At 41.1% G+C, this 24,113-nt stretch overlaps 2 protein-coding genes and 1 pseudogene across 4 annotated transcripts in view; 2 read left to right on the plus strand and 1 right to left on the minus strand.

Moving 5' to 3' along the window:
* The window catches only part of LOC125880644 (stonustoxin subunit beta-like), a 242,658-nt gene that overhangs the window by 100,639 nt on the left and 117,906 nt on the right, over nucleotides 1-24,113 (plus strand). The window lies entirely within an intron of this gene.
* LOC125880642 (neoverrucotoxin subunit alpha-like) overlaps nucleotides 1-24,113 on the plus strand; it is a 244,586-nt gene that overhangs the window by 71,254 nt on the left and 149,219 nt on the right. The window lies entirely within an intron of this gene.
* Nucleotides 1,314-24,113, minus strand: part of LOC125880705 (retinal rod rhodopsin-sensitive cGMP 3',5'-cyclic phosphodiesterase subunit gamma-like) — a 78,898-nt pseudogene continuing 56,098 nt past the window's right edge.

Below are 24,113 nucleotides of genomic sequence, written 5' to 3' on the forward strand. Positions count from 1 at the left end.
TTGACACAATGATGTCAAATATTCAGTGTCAGTAATAAATAACATTACTTTACTTTCTTTAATAGAACAAAGTGGCATCTATTTCAGGGTTATTGAGAGGAATTATGTTTATAATTTTAAGTAAAAATTTCCTTTTCCTATTATATTTACTATGTATGAAATGAGTTGCAGTAAATAAATAAAATATTGTAATGCAAATTGATGTTGTTAGTAACCTAATATAGTGGCAGAGCATATTATTATTTTATCCATCCATTCATCTTCTAACTGCTTCATCCTCTATATTATATTTGCCACTTACCTTTTTTGTTGTTGTTTGTTGTGATTTATCCAAAATGTGTTTTTCTGCTCTTGAAGGCTGATTTCAGTCACAGGTATTTTATTCTGTTTTATTTTATTTATTTATTTATTTTTTTACATTACTTTATCTTGTTTTATTTTATTTAATTTTATCTGGTTTTATTTCATTTTATTTTATTTCACTTTGGTTTATGTTATGACCTGTCTATCGTGTTTCACTTGTAAATATGTCAAGATACTGAAAATAGAAACTCTCAAAAAGTTGTTTTATTGAGACTTTCTGTAGATGTATAGATTTTTAAAACATTTCTACAGGTGAGTCTTTTCAATGACTTGCAGAACTCAGTCTGAAAATTGTAAAATCTTGACTTAACTAATGCTCAACACTGTATACTTTTACTTACTTGATCTTAAGCAGGCTGATGGTTATCTTGTTTTATTTTATTTTGGTTTATTTTATTTTATTTTGGTTTATTTTTTGAGGACTGTCAAATATATATTTCCATATTGCAAGTCATATTTTTACTCTCAGAGATCTCATCATCCAACCCTACTTTTGATGAAATAATCAACCCAATATGTTGTTTATATGTATGCATACTTGTACACCTGTGTGTGTAGACTGTACATATGCACGGTGCACCTTTTTTTTTTAAACTTAAAGACCAAAATAAAGATGAATATCAAACTGCAGATTCATAATCTAAATAACAACTAAATAATCCCCATTTTTATTTTCCTATTTTTGTGCTTTATTTTTTCCCCAAATCCTGTAGAGAGGACAGAGTTCCATTACACATCTCTTCAGATCTGGGTGTGAACTGAAACATCCATCCCACTCATCCCTCGTTACTACAGTGCAATCATTGTAAACATCATTTAGAAAGAAAAATCCTCGGTTTTATATCATCAGAGCAAAGTTAGACACTTCTTTCTCACTATCCTCTTGATTTGAATATATATGTTTCGAAAGATGGTACACGTTGAAACGTTAAATACAACTGAAGGTGTGTATCGATCATCTCTACAACAGACTTGTAACACTGAACATGAACAGAACGAAGGATCAGTGACGAGGATGATGGAGATGAAATGATGAAGTGAAAAGATGATGGATGAAACAGCTGAGATCTTAAAAACACAGATATAAACACACAGGGCACAGAGAGCTACACATGATATACATGTTTTCACACACATTAAAATGATACAAGGAGATATACAAATAGAAAGATGTGAAACTAATGTTTACACAAGCAAACACAAAGATGGAAGATACTGTTCCTCTTCAGCTACAGTGTGAGTGTGAGCAAATGAACGAAACACACTACTGCCCATTTATTCTCTTCTCAATTAGTTTTTCTGAAATCACGTCTCCATGCATCAGACCTCCACATGTTATGAAAACAAAGATGGTAGAATGATGAAGATTTGTGTGTCCTGGGCGAGATGGGTGCAGTTAAATGTTGGTGAGAACAGAGGGAGAAGAGGGATATCTGATGATGACCGGTTATCCCACTGAAAGGTTACGCTCAGCAATGGCAAGCTGGTGTCCGGTCTCTACAGAATTCAGGTTTTGTATTTTATATGTTCGATGTTGATGGACAAGCCTCTGAGATGGTGAAAGAGGCGCCGAAGCACGTGAAGGGAACCCACCCGCTTCACGGGTTTGTCACTTAACTCAATTTGAGGCTGCCTTGCTTGCGTAAGTTTCATGTTTTGTCCGTGAGAAGAAGAGAGAGGAAGACGGAAAGAAGAAGAAAAATCTAGGAGAACAGCGAGAGAAGAGAAGAGGACGCTGGCAGTTTAGAGAAACAGTGCAGATCTAGAGACGATGTCAGAATAAATCAACAGATCCTAAACATGAGCAGATGTTGCGTGTGAACTGCAGAAGAAGAATCCTGAGAAAGAGGACAGAAAGTTTTTTTTTGTTGTTGATTCTTTTCCTGTTTTTCCATTTTTTTGTGTTTGTTACAGTCTGTTATGTTGGAATAGTTCCATTTGAAGTTAGGAGATGGAGCCTGAGGCAGATGGTTTGAAGAGTATGAAGGTGGCCTGTAATCCTCAGGGGATTGCAGGAAGGTGCAGGAGGGCTCAGATGATGCCGTATTTGGCCAGCTCATTCAGCTCCAGGTGATTAAAGGCCTCCCATGGGCAAATGACAGTGATGTCTATGGAAAAACACAGAGACATGAGGTCATTCGGGCCCCTGCAGATCAAAGAAACTGATATGAGATGCATTTAAATTAAACTCACCTGTGCCTAAGCCCTCCATTCCAGGGATATCACCAAAACTGCAAAGAAAAACCAAACACACACCGTAAGATGACGTTATCTCTAAACCTCTAAAGAAAAAAAAGTTCATCGTTCGAGGCGTACCCCTGGATTCCCTTCTTCGGAGGCTTGCTCTTGAACTGGCGGGTCTGCCTCTGCTTGAACTTGGGTGGTCCCTTGCGTGGGGTGGCGGGGCCTCGGTGACACGGGTGGCCGACTTGATCTCAGGTTTTGGCGGCTCAAGGTTCATTCTGAGCAGTTATAGTAATGCGTGTGTACGGGCTGCTGGCTTTAGAGACACCTCTCTGAAGTGTAGTCGTCCTGATGATAGCTTTTCATTTTGGAGAGGAGGACGGAAAAATTCAGATAAGTCTTCCAAACCAATTATTGCTTAGAAAATATAACCACTAATTTCACTCCTGAAAATAAAGGTACTAGCTAGAACCATACAGGGTTCTTCAGCTTGTCCCTTTGGAGAACCTTTTTTTTGGCTCCTGGTAAAACCCTCGCTAAAGGTCCCATCTGGAACCCTTCCTTATACCACTTTTCCACCAATGTGGAACAGGTGCTGTTGTCATGCGCCTAATTTTGTTCAGAGCATCTCAAACAAAAATAAATTTGTTTGGAACCTGAAAAGTTGGTGACCTGGAACCAAAAATATCATAGTATAATTTATCATAGTAATCATAGTGATCCGTATCTTGGTTATGACCTTTTACTTCAGTTGTAGATTGTGCAACACGCTCCACTGATGACACATCCTTGATTACAATGGTTCTGCTAAAAAGTAGTTGAAACGCTGACTGGTTCGCTAACTAGCACCAAGGCTCCAACATTCCTAATAGAACCAGTTCAAGAACCAGAGCTAATTTGGTGAAAAAGGTTTAACAGAGGGTTCTACCTAGACCTCAACATAAAGGGTTGTACCTAGAACCATCCCAGAATCCCCTGGGATACCTTTCCCACCAAATTAGCTCTGGTTCTTGGACCGGTTCTGTTCAGGATTCTTGGAACTTTGCTGCTATTTAGAGAACCTGCCTGCGTTTCCCAAGTTATTAAAGATATTTTTTTTATCCAAAAAACAAACACTGACCAAAAATTGACGACAACAAGACATAAAAGACTATTATGGGCAAGAAAATGTTGACTGATGTCATTACGGTTCGCCCTTCAGCTCAAGAAAGCTGGGAAGCAACTTTTCGGATTCTGAACCAATTCATTTTTGGTCGCGATGCTCCAAAAGGTTCAAAACTAGGTGCAGGAACCAGAACGGAACCTGTTCCATGTTGGTTGAAAATAGTTATGAGAAGTTCTACAGAGAACCCTTCAATGGTGGAAGCTGCTCTTGGGCACTGTTCGCATGTATATCTATGAAACGCAATGCACCAGAATTTGTATATAACCCACATCATCAAGACGGCTGTGATCATGTGACCAATGCGCTGATGGCAACAAAGAAGGAAGTAGTATAACGATAGTAAGTTTGTGTAAGAAGGCATTTTGAGCGGAAGATAGGTCAAACCAACACAGGACTTTCCCCCAGGAGACTGGTATTCCTGTCTCAAGTGAACTTTGAGTTATTTTACGGTACCTTGTCACTTCGTGACCCCCAAATATGATCGTAATCCTAAATATTACCTATGTATCTTTACCTTAAGTGTGAGACTTGCCAGCGCCATTCATGGGGGGCTAATTTGTTAGATATTATATGAACCTTTGTCAGAGGATATGTTGAGTAGTTGATTAGTCCCACCCAAACCCTCTCTGAGAGTTCTATCCAGAACCTTTCCACCCTCTAAGAGTGCTAAGAATCCTTTATATTCCAAGAATTTTGTCCAGAACCAAACCAGGTGGACACTAAGATACTATCTGACTTTACTGCCCATAGATCTCACGCTCAGTAATCATGGTTTTAGTTCAACGGGTTAGCCTGGGCCAAGGAAACCATGCCTGGCTGACTTGGGCTTCAGGAGGCTTCTAAAGGGGGTTATGCAATCCAGTGCGACCCACGACACTTATATTCAACAATCACGTTTTTTAGGGGGTGGAGATTCCAGAAATCACTACTACTACAGCATTCACTATTCCAGGGTTGGAAACGGAAACCAAAAAAAAAAAAAAAATAGCTAATTTTGGCGGACCATGTGGCACTGTTTCGCATGGAATGATGGTAAAGATATCAGTGATGGCAGAACACAAGTAAGATGAATTAATTGAGGGGATTCCAGATACGTCTACATTTGAAACATGGGTCAACATTTGAATATTTGAGGGAGAGGATCTTTCAACAATCTCTGATGAACCATTGCCTCAAAACAGGGTTCCCCTGGAGCAAACGTTTCTGGGGAGAACCTCAGCACCTCAGGAAGAACCCTTATTTGTAAGAGTGTGTCACCTCTGTCTGACATTACAGACCTTAATCCTCTTACAGATCTGACAAGCACCAGGCAGGATTTACACTCATATTTCCCAGTGATTCAGTGTCTGAGATGGACTACCTTGTTCTGTGGGGATGACCCAATTTCCCATAATCCCTGGCTCAAGTTAATAAGTACTCCTCCTCTCTCTGTTTCAAGCCACCGTTCAAATGTAATCTCGTTAGAGCAAGGACAACATGGCAGAAATGCTGAGCACGCTCTGAAGGTCTAATGATCAATCCGTCCCAATGACAATGACCGTCCCGAATAAGTCTTTTTAAACAGTCGACTGTACAGTGTGCAGTGTGCTGAGGCTTTATATCAATGTACAGATGTTTGCTGGTGTTTATGTTGTCTGTCAGTGGTTGGTTTGTCATCATCTGGCCTTTTCATATTCAGTGAATAACAATTTATCTTAAAATATCTTTAATGGTCTAGAAATAAGATTGTGTATTATACTGTGGATTGAAAACACTTTGCATCTGTTATGTTAACACTGTCTGCAGCACCAATTATCAAAAACATTGTACTTCACAATTGTTTGATCAGATGGTTTTAACCAAGGGAACGTTTTTGTACAGCTGCTTGTGGGGACAACATTTGATATTTGAGGATTTCGTCCTCTCTTAAATGACAAAAAGTGTTTTGTAGAAACATGTTTCTGTTGCACCGAGCTTCAGATCAGCTCTGTTCCTGCTTTTAAATCTCATCTCAAAACTTACTTTCACAGAAAGACTCTTCCTAACAGCTGAGAAACTACACCACTGTGTTCTCGAACTCAACGTTTTTTAATGACCATCATTATTTTGTTTTACTTAATTTTACTATTTTATCATTGTGTTCCTTTCTTGCAGAAATGTGTCCTTGATATTACTTATATTTTGTATTTTCTTCACTTTGGAAAGCACTTGATTCTTTTGGCTCTGCAAATAAGTAAATTTCTCAAAGTAAGGTGAAAAGAAAAAAAATGTGCCAAAACTCATCATCCTATGCAGTGGTTCCCAACTGGTGGGTCGCGGTCCAAAAGTGGGTCACAGGTCCATTCTGATGTGAAACATATTATGATGTTTAAAAAACACAATTTAGTTTTGAAGTGCAGTTAATTTCCAGGACAAGCTTTTATCTTGAAGTGCAGTGCAGTTTCATGGAAGGAAAATTCTGCTCCTGTTTTTCTGAATAAACAATATTGTAATGTCTTTAATTCAGAAAAACAAGAGCCGAATTATTTTTGAGTGACTTCATTCTGCTTCCATATTTACCAAATCCAAAGAAACCCCGCAGCACAACTGAATAATGAATCTTCCACAACGGTACAAGAACCAAGAACCTGTGTCCTCAGCTTCATCTTAATTTGTTCATCTCAATCTTTTGAGTTCAGGTCAGCTCAAAAAGTAATAATTGCAGAGTCCATAAATATCCATTGACTTCCATGCAGCTCCACAATCAGTTATTTCTGTCTCTCACTTCGTTTACTACCACTACTACGCAGGTATCTTAATAAGTTAGAGTTCATGTTGGTGATGTAGAGGAGGGTGTACTCACCGGCTGCTGGGTGAAGGACAGCCAGACGAGTGGGTGTTGGCGCAGCACTGGTCAGTCTGGGTTTGCTGTGAGGGCCAGCCGGGGTTTAGGGTCCCTCTTATATGCTGAGCCCTGCAGCAGATTATGGACGTGTCACCTCCCTGCTGTAATGTCAACATTTCATACGTATCTAGTTTGGGCTGAGGAGGGTGAGGGTGCAAACTCCATTTTTGTAACGTCATGTTGTGATATTGTGTCTGGATTTGTAGAATCATTTTAGATGTGAGTCAGATTTCAAAGACTTAGTGAGGATTCTGTGTGATGACTATAATAACACAATAAACACAATTAACTTCAGACACTTTCGTCATTTTGAAAAACCAAAAAACTAAGATTTAAACTGTTGATTTATATCTTGTTTGCTCTGTCTGAGATATTTAAAGTGTTATATGGGCCTGCTGTTACACCTGTCTGAGGAAAATACAGGAAACACTAAGCAACACTAATCAAATTACTGATTTAAGACAATCGGATACATAAGATAATAAGTCTGGAATATGTTGATGCAGATTATGGATGCAGCAGGAAGCTTCCTGAAAGGCCCAGTGGGTCTTTCCCTCTTTGTTATGCAATCTTCTCACCATCTGCTTCGAAACCTTTCAATCCTCCACCCTGCAGGAGTCTCTGACATCATCTTAATGTACTTTTCAGAGTAATTCCCTGCAGTGAGTGCTCCAACACCAGCCTCAACGCCTGTAAACAACGTGTTGAGGTGATAATGGACACTGAACGCATCCCACAAAACGGAGATTGATCACTATACTAAAATCATGTGGATATTCCCACAGAGCCCTTTTGCCTTGAAGAAATACTCCAGAGTGTTTGTAGTGAACTTTCATAAATTTGGATATTTACAAAAGAAAGATACAAAAAGGATGCTTAAGATGAATCTATTAATACCGTAAAACTTCAGTTAAAACCTCAGTCCCTTTACTAGCCCAGTGTGGCTACACATTTTGACAAATTGTAGGTGTGAATGTGAGTGTGAATGGTTGTCTGTCTCTATGTGTCAGCCCTGTGATAGTCTGGTGACCTGTCCAGGGTGAACCCTGCCTCTCACCCAGTGTCAGCTGGGATAGGCTCCAGTTTGCCAGTCCAATAGACACCCACCCACCTCATTGTACACCATAAATCAGTGAATGATCATTACCATCTGACAGGCAAAAGGGTTCAAATCTGTGCAAGATCGATATGGTATTTCTATAATGTAGAAATGCCCCATTAACTGATTTTTATGTCAGCTGCCAATGAAGAGGAAACATTAGTCAACAGAACATCATAGAGTAATGACATTTAAAGATGTGTATCAATGATGCAAAACTTTAAAGGGACAGTTCAAATGTTTTGAAGTGGGGTTGTATGAGAAACTTATCCATAGTCAGTCAGTACGTTTCCATGCACAGTTAAGGCCCTGTTTAGACGACAACTGTTTCAGAAAAGTCTGTCCTTTGCATTTTAAAAAACTTCTGCGTTTATATGACAACGTTATTGAAATGATCTCTGTTCACACGGAGCCATAAAATCTACTGGAAACGCTATGCATGCCAGGCCAATGGGTGGCAGTATAAATTTGCAAAGCAACACCACAGCATGACACCATGCGCCTGCGCTGAAGCACCTTCCTCTACAACACAGTGATTACAAAGCAAAACAAAGACACAATGGCGAAAGCATGCACAGATAACTTTGCCTGGATGGACGACGAGGTGGAGTTGCTACAGTAACAGATCTACACTTCACTTCAAATCAACAGGGTGAGCAGCACAAACAGAGCTCGGCATTGTTGTTGTGATGGTCGGCATGCCTAGTGACTGGAACCGTAATGTGCATGTGCGAAAAGTCTCCGTTTTCAGAGGAACTGCATATTGCAAGTTTACATGACAACGGAGACGCTGCCGTTTCCAAAAAGTTGCACTCTGGAACCCGTTTTCAAATCGTTATGTTTTCAGGCACCCAAAACGCCGCTGTCGCGTAAATGATCGGCCAAAACGCAACTAAAGGTTACCGTTTTCAGTTGAAATCGTTGTCGTATAAACAGGACCTAAGCGGCGCTACAGTTCCAGCTGGACGAGGACATCTAGCTGGCCTACTGTCCTTGTCCCAGTATACACGCACGGGAGGGGAATCCATTTATTGAGCCAAGTATGTGCGACTCCTCTACGATAGGTGGAGATATGCCCCCTTTCAGCTTGTTAGTACTGGACCTTTTTCCTGTTGACCTATTACGTCACAGACCAAACTTCTTCTGATATGTTTTTACTGCAATTCAACTTCCAAGTCAAAACCCAGGGCGGAAACTGTGGAGCATGCTCAGAGCGCCTCGGCCAGTTTGGGTTAGACTGACTGTATACATGCAGGAGTCACATTATCTGGGTGGGTTAGTCCAACTTTGAGAAACTCAATTTAGTACGATTTCAGTCACACTAACATGTTTACATGGATTTTAAAAGTGCAGCTTTGTCATATATCAGTTCAGAAAGGGACCCAAATGCAGAGCAGTCAGCAGGTGGAGTTGGAGCAAAAGGTGAGCTTTTATGGAGCTAATAAAAAATATCCAGTACAGGCAGGTAACTGAATGTCCAAAAGAAGGAAGAGGAACCAAAACCAACAGGGATAACATGATGAACACAGGGAAGAAACCCAAAACTGAACACAAGACACCAGGCAGGAAACAGACCAGGGAACAACACCATGAACACAGATGAACTGACAAGGAACAAAGTGAAACACACAGGTATATACACACAGAAAACTAATCACAAGAACGAGACACAGCTGGAGGAGGTGGACACGGACCAAAGGAAGGAAATGGGGATTTGCTGACAATAAGGGTGTGGTGGGGAACACTAGGGTGGAGCAAACAAGACTCATACAGAACAGGTGTGAAGGGAAGACTCTCCCTGCGTTCCAAATCGCATACTTCTGCTATATACTTTTAGTATGTACTGCAGCTGCCCTTAAAAAGTATGTAGTGTAGTATGCAGTATGCATGCAGTATGCATACTACTGGGACACACTACATCTGCTCCCTGAACTCCGACCCTCTTGCTCACTTCCGCCGCCGTCCGTAGCGCCACATTTGAATATTTTGTGTTGTTGTACTTCAGAGATGCAGCAAATCTTCTCGTCGAGCTCTCCAAAGTCGTGCATACCGTCGGAGGTGCTGGAGAGCTGTGTTGCTGTTATGTCGTCATGTATGTTGTTGTTTCTAATAAACAGTCCCAAGCCTATTATTAGTGACCTGTCTATTGAACTAGTCACCAGTAGGCATATTAACCCCCTTCACACACAGCTCTCTGTTGCTGGCAGATGTTTGATGTTAAATATATTTACAGCTATGCAGCTGCTGGCACTATATTCTGTCTGCACGTGAAGCAGCCTTACATTCACATTACTTTTATTTGTAGTGCAACACATTTGCACATTCTTACTACATTACTTAATATGTGTTTGACTTTTACTATTTATATATTTACTAGTCTATAGTGCTCATACCTGGCCCATAGTGTATTCATATTTAGTCATATTCATTCATTATTTATACCACACTTACACCACTGCCTGTACTGGTAGAATCTTCTATATTGTAGTCATAGTTGAACCCTAACATTGATTATACTATAATCACAATAAAGTTGAATGTTGTAACCGTGTTCTTGCAAAACTGTATGACAATATATAATCAAGTCAAGTCAAGTCAAGTTTATTTCTATAGCACATTAAAAACAACCTCAGTTGACCAAAGTGCTGTACAGGCAAGGAAGTTAAATACACAAATATAAATTAAATAAATATAAACATCCCTCTCTAAAAACACATGATAAAATAAAACAATAAAACGTAATAAAATCACCAATAAAACCTCATAAAACAAATCAAGATAAAATAAATAGTTCTAAAACCAAGATCTCATGCTTAACTAGTGCTGAAAGCTAGTGAGAAGAAATGGGTTTTCAGCAGGGATTTAAAATGCTCAAGAGTCTGAGCAGCTCTCATATGCAGTGGCAGGCTGTTCCACAGATTGGGGGCTGCCACCGAGAAGGCTCTATCACCTCTACTTTTAAGTTTAGATCTAGGAACCTCCAGCAGCAACAAGTTGGTAGACCTCATTGCTCTAACTGGGCTCAGACAAATAGGATGGTGCCAGGCCGTTAAGACTTTTAAAAGCAGGTAATACAATTTTAAACTGGATCCTAAAGGAAACTGGAAGCCAATGTAAGGAAGCCAGTACAGGTGTGATGTGATCATGGCGTTTTTTCCCTGTTAATAATCGGGCAGCTGCATTTTGAACAGCCTGCAAACGGCGCAATGAAGACTGGTCAAGTCCAGCATACAGAGAGTTACAATAGTCTAACGAGGGCGTGATAAATGCATGAATTACTCTCTCAAAGTCATGTGGAGGAGGTAGGCCTTCACCTTACTGAGGAGTCTTAACTGAAAGAAGCTCGTCTTGACAACTGAACTGATCTGTTTATCCAGTTTAAAAACAGCATCGAATATCACGCCAAGGTTCCTCACAGCAGGATGACAGAAAGATGCCAAGGACCGATGGCACTATCATAGCCATCCAACAAATTAGTTTTACCAAATAAGATTATCTCTGTTTTATTTTTGTTCAGGTTAAGGAAGTTTATCTCCATCCATGATTGTATATCATTAAGACACTTCAACAAAGCCTGGATAGAGGCATCACTGTTTGTTATTATGGGCAGATAGATCTGAAGGTCATCCGCATTGCATCATCATCATTGCAGTCCTAATATGTAGTGTCTTAGTATCTCAAATTAAATAAACCATGTATGAAAGGAAGTGTGGGCGTTGGTTGTACACGCAGCTCAGTAAGTGTGACGTAACTTCCGCTGCTCAAAGGATTGTGGGTCAGAATGGCCAAAGAAGCATGCTGACATGCATACTGCGAAATGTGACCGGATGTAGTAGAACATCCTGGTACTTTTATACTGCATCTGACATACTATGTATTGGGACACACTAATTCTTTTTTGGCATACTAAATAGTATGGTAGTATGGGTATTGGAACACAGGGTCTGAGAACAGGAAGGTCTAACGAGACAGGTGTGATGGAAACAGGCGGAAAACACACAAAGACAGGAGGTAAAACCAGACATGATACATGAGGAGAGAATCTACAAAATAAACACACATTACATGAAAAAAACACATGAAACAATAAGAACAATAAAACGTAATAAAATCACCAATAAAACCTCATAAAACAAATCAAGATAAAATAAATAGTAATAAATCAAATTTCTCTTAAGTCATGTTAGGGCTGTTTCATAGTCGGCTGCAAAGGCATGCAGACGCGAACATCAAGACGCATTGAGACACATTAGCTCCGCCATGATGCGTGCTTGCGTCTCAAAATGTGTTGTCCATTCTTTTGATAAATAATAATGGGTGATAATGCAATCGACGTACTTGAAATGAACCACTTTTTGTTATTCACAGAAGAAGCAGGTATGAAATATGGCGGGCGATGAGAAAAAACTTTGCAAACTCATACAGGCACACCAACATTTATATGACAGTTCTAGTGCCCTGCACTCTAATAAGTTAGCAGTGCTAGCTAGCTACAGCAGTACTAGCTACCCGGAATGTACTGGTGACTCTGCTACCTATTGTGCAAGCGATGTATTGCATTTCGTGCAGTCGCCAACGCCGCCATGCGTTCAGTGTATTGACTATGAAAGGAAGGGCGTTGCTCACGTTGCGTCGACTATGAAGCGGCCCTTAGTCATACAGTAGATGGTGAAAACCCCCAGTTTGGAGAAGCAGGCAGGAGTATCGACACAGAAGCTAAGCAGTGTACTGCTGTGGATGGGGGCAGCAACAAAATGTATTTTAGCCACTTAAAAAAATGAATATCAGTTCAAGTGTGCGCTATATCGAGAATATTTTCGATGCTTTCTTTGCTGTGAGACAGCACAAACCGACAGAGGAGCTGTTAACAGCTTAAGTTGTCCATCTATGTTCGTCACAGCCGCCAGACTCCATTGACAAAAATAGAAATTTTCTAGCTGGCTGAACACAGGAGCTGCTGGTCTACCTCTGCATCAATCAGTTAGGTAGTGTTTGGTGTTTTAAAGGGTTTGCTCAAATTCACGAAATCACACAAAGAGACAAACAAACTAACTGACTTAGGCAGCAGTAGACCAGCAGCTCCTGTGTTCAGAGATGTTCAGTGATACTTACTGTTTTTCTCAATGGAGTCTGGCTTTGAAGAGAGTGATGTAACTGCTTCATTTTCCTGTTTGAAATTATTGTCTGACTGCAGGTAAAGTGGTAAAAAAATTATAAATATAGCGTACACTTGATTTTTTTTTAGGTGGCTAAAATACGTTCTGCTGCTGCCCCCGTCCCAACTCAGTCTCACTCTGAGATCGTCGAAATCCAGTGCTTGGGCAGTGACTTACTGCATCAGACACTGACTAAAAAAGACGTCCTTTTACATCTGCATGTTACGCAGCTGGTCGCCATTCCATTGGGGGAAACAAGAACAAGAACGAATGTTAAGGTGGCGAAAGTCTGAGTTGGGTGGATGGGTCCAACAAACACTGACCTTCACCCAGGAGAGTAGTGTTTGCGTCCTGTAAGATTCTAAAGCCAAACCCTGTTCTTTTCTCCTAAACCCAACCACGTGTTGGCTGTTAAAGGGAAAAAAACTGTTTGCATTGTTGTACTGACGCAGTGCTTTTATTTTGAAAGAGACTGTATCAAACTGTACATTTCCTGTGAAAACAGAAGTGTATTTTGAAAACAGACAATGTATGTAACAGGCTGAAGTTGACATGGCGTCCCAGAAGCGTCAACAACCAACACACCAGGGTACCTTGGGCGTCATATATGGGCGTGGAAAGTCCATGACCAAAGCGTGGACATGTGGAATGTGTTGCCCATCGACAGCAGCTTCTGTGGTGGTACTTGGTACTTCTCCAGACTGGGGGTGTAATTTTCACTCTGTGAGAATATCTCACACTGGCATGACGCAAAGTGACACCTTGCAGCGTTGGCACCAGCCGTAATCTGTCTCCAGTGTTTCCATCACATGGCATCGTTGGGTGCAGCGTTCTGCATATGACCGTTAGTAATCCTCAGGTCAAAGAATAACTGTGTGTGGCTGGAGCTGCCCACCGTGTAATCACTATTACCAGACTACTGCTGACTAAGTGAGGAGAGATCAGGGTCACCGTCACCTCAGAAAGTGTGAGATGTTCAGGCGCCAGGCTGGGTTCACCTCAGCTGACTGAAAGGCGTCATTCGAATGACAGATCTGAAGCGTGCTGCTTCTTTTCTGGCGTGATCCATCAGGGTGTTACCTCAGGTCTGTGAGAGGCCTCATTCATCCAGCAGAATCTCATTAATGTATACATTTGATTTTTATAAATACTGAATTACAAACTGCACATTCAGTCAGTCAGTGTTGAACTTGTTCACAGGTATTACTTCTGTTATTACTGGGTTCAAAACTTTGATCTCTTAAAGGCATCAAATTCTTGAATGATTCTGTCTTCAGTCAAGTATCCTGTTTGCAAATCATTTCAGTATTATGGTTATTATTATTTTAGTACATAGAGTCTGACACACTTCAGACTGTTCCTGAAAACAAGCTGGTCGGGCTCGCTGGATAAATCCTCCCGATGATGAAATGAACATGTTAAGAGGATCAGATGCAACATTTTATCCTCATGAGAGCACACACAGTTTGATGTCTATCTGGCGCTCCCTACTGGCCAACAGAGAAACAGTTCTCCATGTTCTTGTCAGAACCTGCAGTATCATATTTGATTCTCACGTTTTCTAAATGATATCATGGTACAATAAATACACCATTTATAGCTTCAATACAGCAAATAAAATAACTGTAAATCAAATTTTAATCTGAACATAACTTTCTCAAATTTGGCAAGATGAGGAGCTCGGTGAGTGTGTATAACAATGAGGCAGCCATGTTGAATTTGATAAATTAGAGAGTCTTACTTCCTGCACTGTGCTGATGGTTCAGTAGAGGCGGGGTTGTCAGGTAATTATTGGTGTTGTTGATGACGTCTCAGAAACTCATGTTATCAAATACAAATGAAGCTCAGCTGAAGTTCATTCAGGATGCTTCTCCCTCTCAGCTGAAGTCAGTTTAACAGGCTTTATTGGTAGGACATTAATATGTGTTGCCCAAACACAAAAACAATTCAAATGCAGTGAATGAAAAGTGATAACACATGTAACATTAGTCAACACAGCAAAATAGCTCAATACATTGGTGAGCAAAATACAAAAATACATGTACAGTATGTACGTTTATGAGTATACACATCTCATATGTGTTTACCTATAAACATGTTTTATGTTTGTGTGTGAGAACAAACAAACAAATATGATGTAGAGGAGTAAATCAAAAAAGAATACTGTGAGCTGTAAGAAGGAGATGAGCTGCTGCTTTTATGTGTTGCTGTTGTTTGTGCGTGTGTGTGTGTGTGTGTGTGTGTGTGTGTGTGTGTAGCTTTATGTAATACATGTAATCCATACATACAATATACATGAAGCCTTTGATGTTTGGAAGTTAAAAGTTGAAGACGAAATCCTGAAGTTGGAAAAAGCCTCAAATTTTCACTCTCGTCGTATGGACGGGTTCATTTTGGCAATTTTTAAAGAACACACCTTCCAAACCAACATTTTCTTTAAAACTCACTAAAAGTTATTTCCAAATATTGTCACTGAAATGATCGGCAAAATTTGTAAATTTGGCAAAATGTTGAAGGAATGTTTTCTTTAAAAGTCTGCAGTGAAATAAATACAATATACAGCCATTTAAATGTATCCGCCTCCTCTGAGCCAAAGTAAAAAACATGAGTTCCTCCTAAGTGCTTAAAAAATGATTTGACATGCCTCCCTCTTTCTGCAACAACCCCTTCTCTCTCATAGATGATCAACAATCCCTTAGAGTAACGGGCGAGGTAATGCATTGTGTCAATCAGGGTCCTCACAAGGATAGAAGTATGAGAATGTGTGTGTGTGTGTGTGTGTGTGTGTGTGTGTGTGTGAGACAAAATGTGGTCCTGGAGACGTGACTGTGACCTCATCACAAAAGTTATGTTATAGTTGTAATGTTGGGTTCGTGTAATGAAAACTACTGTAACAATTATTATTAAACGGTCCGAGTAAAATTCTTTCTCGTAAATACATCGAGCAAAATCTCTTCTGTCGCTGTTAGATCACGGTGGAAAGATCTGTTTGTTTCAGCAGTTCCTCAGAAACTGTTAAAATGCTGGAAACCATTCAAGTATTTGTTCTACAGACATGGCGTGATCATAGGAATGCCTTCATAATTACAGCAAGTGTGTCTTCATTTCTGTGGAAAAATTTCTGCTTTAAATGAATTACAACCGTCACCACTGCATCTGTCAGATCAGAGAAGGTGAACATGTCCAAGTCCCTGGGCAGGTCTCTGTATTATCAGTTACTGATGAATTATAAAACACTGGAAACAATTCAAGTTCAACATTTCTGTGGAAATATTTATGATGTTGTATTGAAACAGTAACACTGCGCCTGTAAGGTCAGAGGAGGTGAACACTGTGGGTTTCATCAGGTGGATATTTTGTCCCTGTATGAAGAAATCACACTTTAAACAGCACATAATGTCACATCACTCCCATCCTTTCATTGTTTTTTTGTTTGTTGTTTAGGTTTTATTCAGTGTTCCAACATTTTTGAATTGAGCTTGTATCTACAGGTATTGATGTTCCACCTGCACTACTGTAAGTCTTTTTATGTTGGCTGTATTCCTGTTGTCCAAGATGAGCTGACCACTAACCATCGCTCTACTGAGTGGATTAAGTTGTGGGCCAGAGGGCTCAGGAGGTGGAGCAGATCGTCCACTAACTGGGAGATCTGCGTTCTGAACCCCAGCTCCTCCAGTCTGCACGTCAAAGTATCCTTAGGCGAGATACTGAACCCCAGTTTGGCTGTGGCTGTGCCGTCGGTGTGTGAGTGCGTGTGAATGTTAAACTGATGAGCATGCGTCATCTCGTATTATCAATCTGGCTCTGTGTGTGAAAGCACTGTGAGGGTGGAAAATTAAAACAGTGCTGTACAGATAACTGTTGACGTCCTGGGACATGACATGTCTTATCAGTTTCTTAGGAATTCCAAAAACACTGGAAACAATCCAAGTTTTATTATTATTTATTTAACGTTTATTTAACCAGATAAAACCAACTGAGATCAAATCTCTTTTACAATGGTGACCTGGCCAAGAGGCGGCGTTACACGTCAGAGAGCAATAAATAAAAACAAACACACATACAGTACACAGTCATAGGAGATGAGATAAAGAGGAAGAAGACTACCATCAACAAGCAGGAATGATCACATAAAAGGACAAGAACAATAAAAGACAGCAGCAGACCATCAAAGCAAACATGGCAGGAGCAAACAGTGGTCAAAAGCTCAGCAGTAATTGTGCTTAAAGATCTCCAAAGAGACTAGAGAGGCCAACTTGAGTCGCGTTTGGAGGTCATTGCATGACCAAGGGCCAAAATAGGACAGACTCCTACGACCAGCCTCAGTCCATACTGAGGGTACGATGCAACGCAACCAGGTGCTGGATCTGAGGTTGTGGGAGTCTTGAGCCAGGACAAATTTCGTTTTAATGTACGCAGGCAAAGTGCCCAACTAGGCCTTATAAATCAGAATATACCAGTGCTGAATCCTGCGCATAGTGACTGAGGACCAGCCCACTGGAGTGTACAATGCACAATGTTGAGTCCTAAAAGCAGAATTTGAAATGAATCTCAACACAGCACATGTTCACACTTATTCATCCGGGTAGATTTCTCACATTCTGTTGAAACAGTAACACTGCGCCTGTAAGGTCAGAGGAGGTGAACACTGTGGGTCTCATCAGGTGGATATTTTGTCCCTGTATGAAGAAATCACACTTTAAACAGCACATAATGTCACATCACTCCCATCCTTTCATTTCTGTCATGGTTTATTTATTTGGTGAATTCATTCTTCATTCAACAAGAGAATGGGAAAGTTGAGGAATGGTCTAAAAACACCTGTTTGGGGCATTCAACAGGTAAACAGGTGAATTGGTAACAGATTAAAGAAACTCATGTTATTGTAGTGTCTGACGTGCCACATGTTATGTGATGACTGGGGTCTCAAATACAAATGAAGCTCAGCTGAAGTTCATTCAGGATGCTTCTCTCCCTCTCAGCTGAAGTCAGTTTAACAGGCTTTATTGGTAGGACATTAACATGTGTTGCCCAAACACAAAAACAATTCAAAGGCAGTGAATGAAAAGTGATAACACATGTAACATTAGTCAACACAGCAAAATAGGTCAATACATTAGTGAGCAAAATACAAAACTATATGTACAGTATGTACGTTTATGAGTATATGCATCTCATATGTGTTTACCTATAAACATGTTTTATATTTGTGTGTGAAAACAAACAAACAAATATGATGTAGAGAAGTAAATCAAAAAAGAATACTGTGAGCTGTAAGAAGGAGATGAGCTGCTGCTTTTATGTGTTGCTGTTGTTTGTGTGTGTGTGTGTGTGTGTGTGTGTGTGTGTGTAGCTTCATGTAATACATGTAATCCATACATACAATATACATGAAGCCTTCGATGTTTGGAAGTTAAAAATTGAAGACGAAATCCTGAAGTTGGAAAAAGCCTCAATTTTTCACTCTTGTCGTGTGTACGGGTTCATTTTGGCAATTTTTAAAGAACACACCTTCCAAACCAACATTTTCTTTAAAACTCACTAAAAGTTATTTCCAAATATTGTCACTGAAATGATCGGCAAAATTTGGAAATCTGGCAAAATGTTGAAGGAATGTTTTCTTTAAAAGTCTGCAGTGAAATAAATACAAAATACAGCCGTTTAAATGTATACGCCCCTCCTCTGAGCCAAAGTAAAAAACATGAGTTCCTCCTAAGTGCTTAAAAAATGATTTGACATGCCTCCCTCTTTCTGCAACAACCCCTTCTCTCTCACAGATGATCAACAATCCCTTAGAGTAACGGGTGAGGTAATGCATTGTGTCAATCAGGGTCCTCACAAGGATAGAAGCATGAGAATGTGTGTGTGTGTGTGTGTGTGTGTGTGTTACAAAATGTGGTCCTGGAGACGTGACTGTGACCTCATCACAAAAGTTATGTTATAGTTGTAATGTTGGGTTCGTGTAATGAAAACTACTGTAACAATTATTATTAAACGGTCAGAGTAAAATTCTTCTCGTAAATACATCGAGCAAAATCTCTTCTGTCGCTGTTAGATCACGGTGGAAAGACCTGTTTGTTTCAGCAGTTCCTCAGAAACTGTTAAAATGCTGGAAACCATTCAAGTATTTGTTCTACAGACATGGCGTGATCATAGGAATGCCTTCATAATTACAGCAAGTGTGTCTTCATTTCTGTGGAAAAATTTCTGCTTTAAATGAATTACAACCGTCACCACTGCATCTGTCAGATCAGAGAAGGTGAACATGTCCAAGTCCCTGGGCAGGTCCCTGGATTATCAGTTACTGATGAATTATAAAACACTGGAAACAATTCAAGTTCAACATTTCTGTGGAAATATTTATGATGTTGTATTGAAACAATAACACTGCGCCTGTAAGGTCAGAGGAGGTGAACACTGTGGGTCTCATCAGGTGGATATTTTGTCCCTGTATGAAGAAATCACACTTTAAACAGCACATAATGTCACATCACTCCCATCCTTTCATTGTTTTTAAGTTTGTTGTTTAGGTTTTATTCAGTGTCCCAACATTTTTGAATTGAGCTTGTATCTACAGGTATTGATGTGTTCCACATGCACTACTGTAAGTCTTTTTATGTTGGCTGTATTCCTGTTGTCCAAGATGAGCTGACCACTAACCATCGTTCTACTGAGTGGATTAAGTTGTGGGCCAGAGGGCTCAGGAGGTGGAGCAGATCGTCCACTAACTGGGAGATCTGCGTTCTGAACCCCAGCTCCTCCAGTCTGCACGTCAAAGTATCCTTGGGCGAGATACTGAACCCCAGTTTGGCTGTGGCTGTGCCGTCGGTGTGTGAGTGCGTGTGAATGTTAAACTGATGAGCATGTGTCATCTCGTATTATCAATCTGGCTCTGTGTGTGAAAGCACTGTGAGGGTGGAAAAATTAAAACAGTGCTGTACAGATAACTGTTGACGTCCTGGGACATGACATGTCTTATCAGTTTCTTAGGAATTCCAAAAACACTGGAAACAATCCAAGTTTTATTATTATTTATTTAACGTTTATTTAACCAGATAAAACCAACTGAGATCAAATCTCTTTTACAATGGTGACCTGGCCAAGAGGCGGAAGCGTTACACGTCAGAGAGCAATAAATAAAAACAAACACACATACAGTACACAGTCATAGGAGATGAGATAAAGAGGAAGAAGACTACCATCAACAAGCAGGAATGATCACATAAAAGGACAAGAACAATAAAAGACAGCAGCAGACCATCAAAGCAAACATGGCAGGAGCAAACAGTGGTCAAAAGCTCAGCAGTAATTGTGCTTAAAGATCTCCAAAAAGACTAGAGAGGCCAACTTGAGTCGCGTTTGGAGGTCATTGCATGACCAAGGGCCAAAATAGGACAGACTCCTACGACCAGCCTCAGTCCGTACTGAGGGTACAATGCAACGCAACCAGGTGCTGGATCTGAGGTTGTGGGAGTCTTGAGCCAGGACAAATTTCGTTTTAATGTACGCAGGCAAAGTGCCCAACTAGGCCTTATAAATCAGAATATACCAGTGCTGAATCCTGCGCATAGTGACTGAGGACCAGCCCACTGGAGTGTACAATGCACAATGTTGAGTCCTAAAAGCAGAATTTGAAATGAATCTCAACACAGCACATGTTCACACTTATTCATCCGGGTAGATTTCTCACATTCTGTTGAACCAGTAACACTGCACCTGTCAGGTCAGAGGAGGTGAACACTGTGGGTCTCATCAGGTGGATATTTTGTCCCTGTATGAAGAAATCACACTTTAAACAGCACATAATGTCACATCACTCCCATCCTTTCATTTCTGTCATGGTTTATTTATTTGGTGAATTCATTCTTCATTCAACAAGAGAATGGGAAAGTTGAGGAATGGTCTAAAAACACCTGTTTGGGGCATTCAACAGGTAAACAGGTGAATTGGTAACAGATTAAAGTATCATGATTGGGTATTAAGGAGCATCCTGGAAACGCTCAGTACCTGACCCAAAGTGGTGTGACCAGTCCAGTAACACTTTACAATAAGGTACACAAAATTAGAGTAGTTACTGAGGAACTAATGAGTAACTAATGAGGAACGAATGAGGAACTAATGAGGAACTAATGAGTAGTCACTGAGGAACTACGGTACACAAAATTAGAGTAGTTACTGATGAACTAATGAGGAACTAATAAGTAACTAATGAGGAACTAATGAGTAACTACTGAGGAACAAATGAGTAACTAATGAGTAACTAATGCGGAACTAATGAGGAACTAATGAGTAGTCACTGAGGAACTACGATACACAAAATTAGAGTAGTTACTGAGGAACTAATGAGAAACTAATAAGTAACTAATGAGGAAGTAATGAGTAACTAATGAGGAACTAATGAGTAGTCATTGAGGAACTACGGTACACAAAATTAGAGTAGTTACTAATGAACTAATGAGAAACTAATAAGTAACTAATGAGGAACGAATGAGGAACTAATGAGTAACTAATGAGGAACGAATGAGGAACGAACAAGGAACTAATGAGGAACTAATGAGGAACGAATGAGGAATTAATAAGTAACTAATGAGTAACTAATGAGGAACGAATGAGGAACGAATGAGGAACTAATGAGGAACGAATGAGGAATTAATAAGTAACTAATGAGTAACTAATGAGGAACGAATGAGGAACTAATGAGGAACGAATGAGGAACTAATGAGGAACGAATGAGGAACGAATGAGGAACTAATGAGGAACGAATGAGGAACTAATGAGGAACAAATGAGTAGTTACTGATGAACTAATGAGGAACTAATAAGTAACTAATGAGGAATGAATGAGGAACTAATGAGGAACGAATCGGGAACTAATGAGGAACGAATGAGGAACTAATGAGGAACGAATGAGGAACTAATGAGGAACAAATGAGTAGTTACTGATGAACTAATGAGGAACTAATAAGTAACTAATGAGGAACGAATGAGGAACTAATGAGTAACTAATGAGGAACGAATGAGGAACTAATGAGGAACAAATGAGTAGTTACTGATGAACTAATGAGGAACTAATAAGTAACTAATGAGGAACGAATGAGGAACGAATGAGGAACGAATGAGGAACTAATGAGGAACGAATGAGGAACTAATGAGGAACAAATGAGTAGTTACTGATGAACTAATGAGGAACTAATGAGGAACGAATGAGGAACTAATGAGTAACTAATGAGGAACGAATGAGGAACTAATGAGGAACGAATGAGAAAGTAATGAGGAACGAACAAGTAGTTACTGAGGAACTAAGCTACACACAATAAGAGTAGTTACTGATGAACTACACAACATCACAAGAGAGCGCATGTGCCCGCGCGTGCAGCCTGTTGCAGTCGCTCCTGCTTGTTTTCTCGGTTTTCTTACTTTTTTGCTTTATTAAGTTTGGTATTTGTGCTGGCTTTTTGTGATTGTCATTTTGAAACTGCGCCCTCTCAAAACATGCTGATTGAGAGAGTTGTACTCGTTTTCCTCACCCTGGAATTACTTATTTCATTCGGACCCGGCACCATTGCGCAACAACTTCATGGCCGCATTGTTTACTCCAGAGATCAGCTGATCGCGCTGAGGCCGGCCGGCTTGGTAGCCGGAACATCGGAGATACCAGCTGAACTGTGGAGGAAAACACACAGAGGATGCAGGGGAGGAAGTAAACAGCGCGGAAAAAGCAGGGTTGAGACAACGGAGGCTTATGGAGAAGAGAAGATATAAGCCGTGTCTCCTCTCTCATCATGGGCAACGTGAGGTCACTAGCAAATAAGATGGACGAGCTGACAGCGGTCGCCAAAAGTCAGAAGGAGTACCGGGAATGTAGTCTGATGTGCTTCACTGAGACATGGCTTCACCATTCCCGACAACAACGTCTCCATCAGCGGCTTTCAGACTGTTCGGGCTGACCGGGACTGCACCGAGAGCGGTAAGCGCAAAGGAGGGGGGCTTGCTGTTCTCGTAAATAATGCTGGTGCAGTCCTGACCATATTTCCATTAAGGAACGTATCTGTTGCCCGACATTGAACTGTTCGCTGTTGGACTCAGGCCGTATTATTTGCCCAGGGAGTTTTCACATGCCATTATTGTGACTGTTTACATCCCCCCCTCTGCCAACCCGACGTCGGCATGTGGCGTCATTCACTCCGCCATAGCCCGCCTGCAGACTAAACACCCGAGTGCCTTCATAGCTATCTCGGGTGACTTCAACCATGTCACCATGGCAACAACATTGCCCACATTCACACAGTATGTGAGCTGTCCTACCAGAGAGGAGAGGACACTGGACTTGCTGTATGCAAACGCCAAAGATGCATACAGCTGCTCCCCCCTCTGGGTAGGTCAGACCACAACCTGGTGCACCTCAACCCCTGCTATGTACCACTAGTCAAGAGCCAGCCTGCGACCATGAGGACAGTGAGGAGATGGTCGGAGGAGGCTTATGAGACACTGCAGGGCTGTTTTGGTGTGACAGACTGGCAGGCACTCTGTGAGCCACATGGGGAGGACATCGACGGGCTCACAGAATGCATCACGGACTACATCAGCTTCTGTGTGGACTCCACTGTCCCAGCCAGGACTGTCCATTGTTACCCAAATAACAAACCGTGGGTAACAAAGGACATCAAAGCCATCCTCAATGCAAAGAAGAGGGCCTTCAGAGCTGGTAACAGGGAGGAGGTGAGAACAATACAGGGGGAGCTGAAGATGAAGATCAGGAAGCTAAGGAGAGGTACAGGAGGAAGCTGGAGAGGAAACTCCAGCAGAACAACATGAGAGAGGTCTGGAGTGGAATGAGGACCATCACTGGCTTCAGGACCAACAACCACAGAGGAGTTGAAGGCAGCGTGGACAGGGCCAATGAACTGAATCTGTTTTTTAACAGATTTGACACTGCTGGACCTGCCCATCCCCCCTCCCCCCCCCCGACTCTTCTGCTGTCTGTCTTGGTCAACCATCTCCCACTCTGCCCTCCTCCTCCTCCTCCTCCTCCTCCCTCTCACACCTCAACACCTTCCTGCTTGACCCCCTCCCTCCTCCTCCTCACCTCCTCCCCCCGTGGTCAGACTGACTGCTCTCTCCATCATGAGGACTACACCCCCCCCCCAACGTGTCGTCACCTCCACAGTGTGCTTCACTGCTGACCATGTGAGAAGACAGCTGATGAGACTCCACTCAAATAAGGCTGCAGGCCCTGATGGTGTCAGCCCCAGGGTGCTCAAAGCTTGTGCCCCCCCAGCTATGT

Source organism: Epinephelus fuscoguttatus, linkage group LG20 (assembly GCF_011397635.1).
Source record: "Epinephelus fuscoguttatus linkage group LG20, E.fuscoguttatus.final_Chr_v1".
Lineage (NCBI taxonomy): Eukaryota > Metazoa > Chordata > Actinopteri > Perciformes > Serranidae > Epinephelus > Epinephelus fuscoguttatus.